At 41.7% G+C, this 11,018-nt stretch overlaps 1 protein-coding gene across 2 annotated transcripts in view; it reads right to left on the reverse strand.

The window, feature by feature from the left end:
- LOC131203052 (broad substrate specificity ATP-binding cassette transporter ABCG2-like) overlaps positions 1-11,018 on the reverse strand; it is a 70,194-nt gene that overhangs the window by 54,035 nt on the left and 5,141 nt on the right. The gene's annotated exons all lie outside the window — the stretch shown is intronic.

Below are 11,018 nucleotides of genomic sequence, written 5' to 3' on the forward strand. Positions count from 1 at the left end.
CAGGGTTGAAACGAGGCATCCTTGGTGCTTTCTGAGTTTTCTTGCAGATGTTTCATTACCCAAACTAGGCAACATCATCAGTGCTTGTAAGGAGTGGGTTTGCTCCTTCCTATTGAGGAAGCAAACCCCACTCCTTACTAGCACTGATGATGTTACCTAGTTTGGTAATGAAATGTCTGCACAAAAACAACCAACCTCAGAGAAGCACCAGGACCCCTCAGATCCAAGTATGGTCAGGTGGCTGAGACGCTGGACAAGGGCGAGTTCGAATTCACCCACAGCCATGGTGGCTCACTGAGTAACTTTGTGCCAGTTACTCACTCTCACTGCAACTGATCTCACGCAAGGATTTTGTAAAAAAAAAAAAAGAGGAAGGGGCACTATCTACTTACTAAATAAATTTATGTGGCTGCATAATTCACACATGATGACCCCCAGGAGTCTTACAACTTTAACATTTCACAGTGTAAGAAAACCATAAACATCCCACGCATGGCAGCTCTGCTATTCCCTCCTCAAGGAAAGGCAGGGTATGAATCTAATATACATTAAACATTACCTTGTCTAGCCCAGCTTTCTACCAAGACTGTCCCCTGATTTTCCTGGCAAGGGCCCTTCAAAGCTTTGAGATTCTGATCTCGCTGTGGAAATGATCTCTGGGTGTTGCCTGCCTTAAGGTCTGTGAAAGACTCTGGGGAGACTCGCAAAAGAACAGAAGGGAATGACAACAACCAAGAGCTGAGAGGATAGTCCCTTGGCCGCTTATCTATAAACAACAACTTAGCCCAGGGAAAAACAGAATAACAGAGTTGGAAGGGACTTTAGAGGTCTTCTGCTCCAACCTGCTGCTCAAGCAGGAAATTCTGTACCAGTGGTGGGTTTTGGATTATCTTACTACCGGTTCGCCACACACACGCCTGACTTCCACACATGCGCCTGGCCTTCCGTGCATGTGCCCAGCCTCAAAAACGTGCCTAAATAGGATGGCATAGAAATTATGGGAAATAAATATTAAATTGACTCTATCAATGGCATTCAAGGAAAACCAGCTAAAAATGTCCTTCAGATCAGGGGTCTCCAACCTTGGTCCCTTTAAGACTTGTGGACTTCAACTCCCATCCTTTATAAGGTAGGTAAAATGAGGACCCAGATTGTTGGGGGCAATAAGTTGACTTTGTATATAATATACAAATGGATGAAGACTATTGCTTAACACAGTGTAAGCCGCCCTGAGTCTTCGGAGAAAGGCAGGATATAAATGCAAATAAAAAAAAAATAAGTGGACATAACGTGGACTTGAAACCAGAGATGATTTTACTAGGGATATTAAACAGAACCTACAGTAAAGAAATTCAATATGATTCTACTCATAATTACTGCCGCAAGGATTGTCTACGCACAGTTCTGGGAAAATGAAAAGGTACCAACAGAGGAAGAAATAATCAAGAAAATTCTGGACTGTGCAGAGATGGACAAATTAACGAAATAAATAAAAGAAAAAGAAGAGACAGAATATTATCAAGTATGGACCAAGTGGTACGATTGGTTAGAGAATAGGAAAAGTAGATGTGAATAAATGATGGAGAAGGTGACAAATGTATAAAATATTATAAATGAATAAAACTAGATATAAAGGGGTGATAAAGATAATAAAAGAGGGAGAAAAGGGGAATATATAAAGTAGAAAGTATGTGGAATGAAACTGACATGTAAAAAGAAAACACATATTATGTGTTTGTGTTATGTAGGTTTGTCTTCTTGTAGTAAAATCAATAAAAAAAATTAAGCAGGAAAAAAATGGATAGCATAAAGCCAGGGTGGGTAAGTGGGCCCATCCGCAATTTCCACTACCGGTTCGGCTGAACTAGTCCAAACTGGCTGAATACCACCTCTGCCCTGTAACATTTCAGACAAATGGCTGCCCAATCTCTTGAAAACCTCCAGCGATGGAGCACCCACAACTTCTGAAGGCAAAATGTTCCATCGGTTAATTGTTCTCACTGTCAGGCAATTTCTCCTTATTTCTAGGTTGGATCCTTCATCAGTTGCCATCCGTTGTTTCTTGTCCTGCACAGCAAAAACAGCAAAAACCTGGGCTAAAGTGTTTTAAAGCAGGGGTCTCCAACCTTGGCAACTTTAAGCCTGGAGCTTAAACTGGCTGGGGAATTCTGGGAGTTGAAGTCCACCAGGCTTAAAGTTGCCAGGATTGGAGACCCCTGCTTTAAAGCATTCAAAAAGGCTCTCACTGTAAATAAAGATGAGAAAATCCTCTCAGTTTCAAAATGCCATCTTTTTTCCCCCAGACTATCCTGCCTTTATTATTTCATAAGTAACTCAAGGCAGCAGTGCCAATATACTTAATACGTAATACCTTGTCCTCCTCTTATTTTCTCCATAACAACAACAACCCTGTGAGGTGGGTTGAGCTGAGAGCGACTGGCCCAAAGTCACCCAGTTGATGGTTTTCATGGCTGGGATTAGAAATCACAGTATCCTGGCTGTTAGGCCAGCACCTTAACCACTATACCAGCCTGGCTGACTTGCTGATTATTTGTATAAAGAATCGATCAATGGAGTTCTAATCCCACCTTGCTATTGAAGGGCTGTTATGCTACCCAAAATATCATCTCTCACATTTTGTTGGGGGGAAAAAGCAGTGTTAGTCTACAGTGACAAAGAACCAGAAGGAATACAAATAGCACATTTTCTAACTAACAAATGCTATTAGAAGGCAAAATAGTTGTGATTTTTTTTTGTCACATCTCACAAGAACAACTCCATACACCTTTCTTAACACAAAAGAATAAGACTCCAATTCTCCATTTCTTCTATTTGTAAATGTTAGAGAAGCATTTCTTTGCAAAGATCAGTGGTAGCCCCTGTTGGCCTACAGTGGTACTGCAGGTGATCCTGACCTAGCTACCGGTAGTAGCCAGTGTGACAAATTTGGGCAGGATTCTTATATATAGATCCATATTTGCAAGAAAAATAGGCATCTTTAAAATATTTTTAAATATTTATACAGTACTGTTTTAGACCTTGTTGCTTTTAATGGATTGACATTATTTTTATTTCTCTAAGTATGCTATTTTTAACATTTGTATTCTTTATATAGGTGACATAAAGGTAAAGGTAAAGGTTCCCCTCGCACATATGTGCTAGTTGTTCCCAACTCTAGGGTGCGTTACAAAGCCGAACAGCCAGCACTGTCCGAATTCGTCTCCGTGGTCATGTGGCCGGCATGACTAAACACCAAAGGCGAATGGAATGCTGTTACCTTCCCACCAAAAGTAGTCCCTATTGTTCTATTTGCATTTTTTAAGTGCTTTTGAACTGGTGGGTTGGCAGAAGCTGGGACAAGTAATGGGCACTCATCCTGTTACATTATATATTGTAACTACTATAACATTATATTTATATTATATACACACATACACACACACACACACATATATATATAATGTTATGTTATGTTATATATAATATAACCAGAGGTAAAATCCTGCAGGTTCTGACAGAGAACTGGTAGCAGAAAATTTGAGCAGTTCGGAGAACCGGTAGTAGAAATTTTAAGTAGTTTGGAGAACCAGCAAATACCACCTCTGGCTGGCCCCAGAGTGGGATGGAAATGGAGATTTTGCAATATCCTTCCCCGAGGAGTAAGGAGGGAATGAGGATTTTGCAGTATCCTTCCCCTGCCACACGTACCAAGCCACACCGCACCCACCAAGCCACGCCTACACAACTGGTATTAAAAAAAAATGGATTTTACCACTGACTATAATGTTATTTATACTATAACGTTATGTTATTTATGTTATGTATACTATAACGTAACATACTTTTACGTTATAGGTGACATACTGAGAGCTATTAGCACAGTGTTTATCAGCCATAGCAAATTCAAAATGTCTGAACTTCAAATCCCAGAATTCTCAAAGTCAGATAACCACAACTGGAACTAATCAAAACCCCAAGGAATCTTTTCCTAGAATCCAGACGCAATAGACAATACAATCTATCTGCAGGAAGCAAAGAGTAAATATAGGAACTTTGCTCTAAATTGACATTACTACAAATAGCCCTTGACTTACAAGCTTTTCTTTAGGGCCCATTTGAAATGACAAAGGCCCTGAAAAAAGTGATTTATGGTCGTTTTTCACACTTACAACCATTGCAGTATCCCCATGGTCATGTGATCAAAATTCAGAAATTTGGCAACTGGTTCACATTTATGACGGCTGCAGTGTACTGGGGTCAGGTCAGTGGTGAAATCTAAATTTCTTTCCTACCAGTGTTGTGGGCGTGGCTTGGTGGAGGGGTCATGTGACTGGGTGGGCGTGGCTATGTGACTGGGGGATCAAAAGACAGAAACTCACTAACAATGTCCTGCTGGAGCAGGGTTGGACTAGATGACCTCCAGGTCCCTTCCAGCCCTGGATTATCCTCTGAAGCTGCATCTAGTGCCAGGGGTATAATCCTTCCTTCCTCTCCTTTTTCCTTCCTCCCTCTCTCCCTCTCTCCCTTCCTCCTTCCTTCCTTCCTTCCTTCCTTCCTCTTTCTTTCTTTCTTTCTTTCTTTCTTTCTTTCTTTCTTTCTTTCTTTCTTTCTTTCTCTCTCTCTCTCTCTCTCTCTCAAACGAACCCCCCGACCCCACCCCTATTTTTTGCCTAGCAGGCTTCAGCTTTTTTACCTTTTAAAAAATGCTTTAATTTGGTGGACTTGTAAGGACATAAAGGCCTTTTGGATAAAAATTTGGTGGATTTTACAAAATGTTTTGAAAAAGAAGATAAAGTTCCTGCCGCAATTTTTCTTGTTGGGAATTATTACGGATTGTACAGTAATTGAGACTAAATTGATTTTAAACCTAATAACAGCAGCAAGATTACTAATAGGACAATACTGGAAGAAAAAAGAAGTACCTACAATAGAAGAATGGATATTGAAGGTTGCCAATTTGGCTGAGATGGCGAAGATATCAGCCTTTTTGAAAGACAATACGCAAGAAAGATACTTAAAGGAATGGAAAAAATGGATTGACTATATTCAACGTAGATATCAGACTAAGAGTTATCAGACTGTTTTTGAATGATTATGATGTATTATTCTTGATTGTTTTTGGGGGAAGTTAGGAATTGATGATTGTAGGGGTATAATTAAGTTGGGATGAAAATTTTTAGCATATGTTTGTTTTATTTTAACTATACCTTGTGCCCGTTCCGGGAAGTCGGGGAGGGGTTGTGAAGGAGGGAGAGGAGGGGAAAGGGAAAAATTTTGTAAAACTTTTTGAATAAAAAAAAAAAATGCTTTTAAAAAAAAAAGCCTCTGACATCAGGCACCTCAGCCGGGATCATCAGAGCCTTGTTTTAACCCTTTAAAAGAATTTTGGCAACAATTGGAGAAAATGATATTTGAAATGATGGGGAAAGTAATAACATTGAGAGTGGAAACTATATTATTGTTGGTAATTAAGGAAATAGAATTAACAAAATATGAAAAAGAATTGATTAGAATTATGATTATAATAGGTAGAATTATAATAGCTAGATATTGGAAACTAGATGTGATTTTTAGAATAGAAGAGTGGAATTCTGAAATGTGGAAATTAGCTCTAAATGATAAAATGACATGTGATATTAAAATTAGAAGTGGTGTGTATAAAGAAGATATTTTCTGGAAGATTTGGAAACCATTTGTGAACAATGCGCTTGGAACATTGGACGCTTCGGTACCTGTACCTCGAGAACGTGGATTTTGGCAATCATGAGGATATATCCGAAGACCCAAATCTTCCTTTTTTTTATGTATAGCACAAGGGTGGAAAATGTATTTTCTTTTTTTTTTGTTCATAATGTTAAAAAAATTAATAAAAAAAAAAAAGAATTTTTTTTACAACCTCTTCAGCAGAAGAGGTGGTTTAAAAAATGCTTTTAAAAGTTAAAAAAAAAATCTCTGATGATTGCGTGGGTCAACTGGGCATGGGCGGGGCGGGGGGGCAGGGATTTTTGCTACCGGTTCTCCGAACCACCCGCCGCCATTGCTACCGGATCGACCGAACCGGGAGCATTTCATCCCTGGATTACATGATCTCCTTTTGTGACCTTCTGATAAAGAGAGTCAACGGGGAAATCACTTAATAACTAGAGTGATTCCCGTGACACCTGTGGCAAGAAAAGTCATACAACGGGCAAAACTCACTTAACTGTGTTGCTTAGCAACAGAAATTTTGGGCTTCATTGTGGTTGTAAGTCGAGGACTACCTGTACTCATAGACTTGCTTTCTGTAGCTTGCTGCTTTCCAAATATGGTGGGTGATAATTGCATCTTTTCTCTTCAATTTGTGTTGCGGAACCGAGCTTCTTGTGCTTTCTGTCTATATATCAATGCTTACTTTTTTATGAATTTCCATGGGAATCTAGTGTGGAATAAAAATATTGCAGAGGTTGGGAGGAGTGAAAAAGTTCACAATTGGAAAAACATGTTGCTGGGAAAAGTTTCTCAAGAACATCTGAAAGTTTAACTTAGCTTCAGTGTAAAAATCTGGCTGGCATGTTACCTGGGTGTAGACATTCGTAGGAAGAGTAAACCACTCCAAACTCGACTGCAGAAAATATGACTTCAACAATAGAGTGGTCAGTGCCTGGAATGCACTACCTGACTCTGTGGTTTCTTCCCCAAACCCCCAAAACTTTAACCTTAGACTGTCTACTGTTGACCTCACCCACTGGTGAAATCTGAAGCAGTTTGCTACTAGTTCACTGGCTGACCATGCGCGCTGCGCGCCAAACACACACTGTGTGCGCACGCATGCATGGTGCACACCAAACGTGTGCTTTGTGCGCATGCACACAAAATGCATGCTATGAGCATGCACATGTGCAGCACGTGCCAAATGCACTGAAAAAGGAGGCTTCGGAAGGTAAGTATAACAGCAAGAGGGGGAACAGCTGTGCGACACGATTTAGATTCAAATTGCTCAGCAAAGCTGATCATTGAAAATACCGGAGGAATTTTCGAAGGAACTGGTAGGGGTTTTTTTTTTAACTACTATTTCGCCTGAACCGGTAGTTTTTATCACTATCGGTTCGCCCGAACTGATGCCAACTGATAGGATTTTACCACTGACCTCACCCCATTCCTAAAAGATCTGTAAGGGGTGTGCTTAAGCACACCAACATGCCTAGAATCCCTGTCCTAATGTGCCCTTTTATTCGTATCCCTTTCATGTATTCACAATCATGTTTATACCTATATCTATCATCTAATACATGCTTGACAAATAAAATAAATAAAATAAAGAGACCAAGGAGATGACATGACAAAATCTGCATCACAGCAATATGATGTTCTCTCAGATGTTTGTGGTGACACTGCAGCACATGGCCGAAAGGGCAGAATGTTCAAATGACCTCGTGACAAATATCATTTTGGCACCATCGTAGTTCAGAACACTCTATGCTTCTGTGCATACCTACATCTAATCAAACTACATTTTGCCCTGAGAGCTTAAAGGATAGCCATCGCACATAGATTTATATAATAACCTGGCCCCTCATTTTACCAAATTTGGAAGTCAGGATCGAACTCCTGGCAGTGAGCAATGAGTTAGCCTGCAATGCTGCATTCTAACCACTGTGTCAACATATATGCAATTTAGTGTTAGGGTTAGGGTTTGGGATAGTGTTAGGGTTAGGGTTTGGGGTAGGGTTAGGTTAGGGTTAGAGTTAGGGATAGCTCAATCCCTCCAAGACAGAGTGGCTGTGGATGCCGGCATCCCGGTACAGTCAGCTGAGTCCACGGCTGACTGTTGGGGGCGAGTCATTGGCCCCGATGGAAAGGGTGCGCAACTTGGGCGTCCTCCTGGATGAACGGCTGTCTTTTGAAGATCATTTGACGGCCGTCTCCAGGAGAGCTTTTTACCAGGTTCGCCTGGTGCGCCAGTTGCGCCCCTTTCTAGACCGGGATGCCCTATGCACGGTCACTCACGCCCTCGTGACGTCTCGCCTGGATTACTGCAATGCTCTCTACATGGGGCTCCCCTTGAAGGGCATCCGGAGACTGCAGTTAGTTCAGAATGCGGCTGCGCGGGTTATAGAGGGAGCCCCTCATGGCTCCCGTATGACACCTATCCTGCGCAGACTGCACTGGCTACCTATGGCCTTCCGGGTGCGCTTCAAGGTTTTGGTAACCACCTTCAAAGCGCTCCATGGCATAGGGCCGGGTTACTTATGGGACCGCCTACTGCTACCGAATACCTCTCACCGACCCGTGCGCTCTCACAGAGAGGGACTCCTCAGGGTGCCGTCAGCTAGGCAGTGTCGTCTGGCGACGCCCAGGGGAAGGGCCTTCTCTGTGGGGGCTCCCACCCTCTGGAACGAACTCCCCCCAGGACTCCGTCAACTTCCGGACCTCCGAACCTTCCGTCGCGAGCTTAAGACACATTTATTCATCTGTGCAGGACTGGACTAGATTTTAAATTTATAGGGGTTTTAATTGGTTTTAATATTTATATTTTTAATAATTTGGCTTTAGAATAAGTTTTTTAATGGTTATCTTAATTTGTACATAAATGTTTTATCTGCCTGTGAACCGCCCTGAGTCCTTCGGAAGATAGGGCGGTATACAAATATGAATAAATAAATAAATAAATAAATAAATAAATAAATAAATAAATAAATAAATAATAGGGATAGGGATAGGGATAGGGATAGGGGTTAGGGGTTAGGGTTAAGATTAGGATTAGGGTTAGAGTTTGGGATAGGGTTAGGGTTCGGGTTAGGGAAAGGGATAGGGTTAGGGATTAGGTTAGGGATAGGATTAGGGATAGGGCTAAGGTTAGGGTTAGGGTTTAGGATAAGGATAGGGTTAGGTTAGGGATGGGGATAGGGATAGGGATATGATAGGGTTAGTTTTAGGGTTAGAATTAGGGTTAGGGTTAGGGTTAGGGCATTGGTGAAATCCAATTTTTTTACTACCAGTTCTGTGGGCATGGCTTGGTGGGCATGGCAGGCGAAGGATACTGCGTGGCTTGGTGGGCATGGCAGGCGAAGGATACTGCAAAATCCCCATTCCCTCCCTACTCCTGGGGGAAGGATATTGCAAAATCTCCATTCCCACCAAATGCCAGAGGTGGCATTTGCGGGTTCTCCGAACTACTCAAAATTTCCGCCACCGGTTCTCCAGAACCTGTCAGAACCTGCTGGATTTCACCCCTGGGTTAGGGATAGGGATAGGGTTAGGTTAGTGATAGGGATAGGGTCATGGTCATGGCCAGCGTTAGGTTATCTTTTTTTGGCTGTATTTTTATACTTTACCTAAATAGTTGTTGCTACTCTGCCTAATGTCTAGGTCTTATATACAATGCAAGGAAAGTATAGAACATATTTAAATAACCGAGACATTTCATGGTTTGATTAAAAAAGTCACACATTCTATAGATTTCCTAGGCATTGCCAGCTTTTGACTCATTGCCAATAACATATATATTATCTACGTAGATTCTATACATCCCTTCCCGCAATTGCTGAAAACCAGTTCCTGGTAGATGATTTAAACTTCATAGAATAACATTTGGCTAATTTCATCTGAACAGCCCCAGTTAGGATGAAACTGATTATATAAACAAATAATTCCTTCAACACTGTCGAACTGTTTACTAAAACTGCACTACTATTAATCTTATCGTTCCCATCACCCATCTCCTTCCACTTAAGACTGTATGACTGAACTTTGTTGCTTGTATCCTTACGATTTATATTGATATTGATTGGTTCCTAATTGCTTATTTGTACCCTATGACTATCATTAAGTGTTGTAAGTGTTGTACCTTGATGAACGTATCTCTTCTTTTATGTACACTGAGAGCATATAAAACCAAGACAAATTCCTTGTGTGTCCAATCACACTTGGCCAATAAAAAATTCTATTCTATTCTAATGCTTGCCCCCTGGTGGTCAGCATAAGTCAAAACATCAGGAAAAGGCCTTGAGGAAGCTGCGTGCAGCCCTCCAGAGACATGTCACTTTGAACAATAAACTCATGAGAGGCAATTCAGTGATGTTTTGAAGTGCTCCTCAAAATATAAGTACAGTATTACCAAGTAATCATGGACCAGATTGGTTGTTCAGGTCCAGAGCTTCCTCTAACTATAGTTGACCAGAACAGCGTTAAAAAAAAATCCTTTCTGTTTAAAGGCTGCACTGGCTTGGGGAATTCTGGGAGTTGAAGTCCACACATGTTAAGGTGGGTGTTGCTGAGAAAGACTGCTCTAGAAATCAGAGGTGTAAAACTGGCGGCCCTGGGCCAGAGGCGTCATGTGCAGGTCACGCCCACCCCAGCTCTGCGAAGGGAAAAAAAAACATAGTGATATGTCCCATGACGGCAACGTGACACCACAAATTTGACACCCGTGGTCTAGATTGACAGCACAAGATTGCAAAGGTTTGAAGCCATCCAGAAGAAATGCAGGCACTCTCTGTAGAACAGTGGTTCTCAACCTTTATAGTGCTGCGACCCCTTTAATACAATTCCCCACGATGTGGCGACCCCTTTAATACAATTCCCCACGATGTGGCGACCCCAACCATAAAATTATTTTTGTTTTGAATTTATCGCGCCTGAAGCTGTATTGGCTAGCGATCTGATCTGCTTGCGATTGCCTTGAAGACAAAGGCATTAAAGCGGAGACTCCTCCCCTATTAAGTTTATCGTGCCTGAAGCCAGATTAGACTAGCGATTGGGAGTAATTGCAGCTGGCTTAAGAGGGAGACATCAGAGCAAAGATTTCTCTCTTTTTTAATTCATTGCGCCTGAAGCCGAATTTGGCTAGCGATTTGAAGAGCCTGCAGCTGGCTTGTGGAGTCAACCATTGGAGCGCGATTCTTCGACTCGCAAGTATACTTCCCATATTTCCGATGGTCTTAGGCGACCACTGGCAAATCGTCATTCGACCCCCAACGGGGTCGCGATCCGCAGGTTGAGAACCGCTGGTGTAGAAGGTGCCAATCAGATGCCAGCCA

This window comes from Ahaetulla prasina, chromosome 8, assembly GCF_028640845.1.
Source record: "Ahaetulla prasina isolate Xishuangbanna chromosome 8, ASM2864084v1, whole genome shotgun sequence".
NCBI classification, from domain to species: domain Eukaryota; kingdom Metazoa; phylum Chordata; class Lepidosauria; order Squamata; family Colubridae; genus Ahaetulla; species Ahaetulla prasina.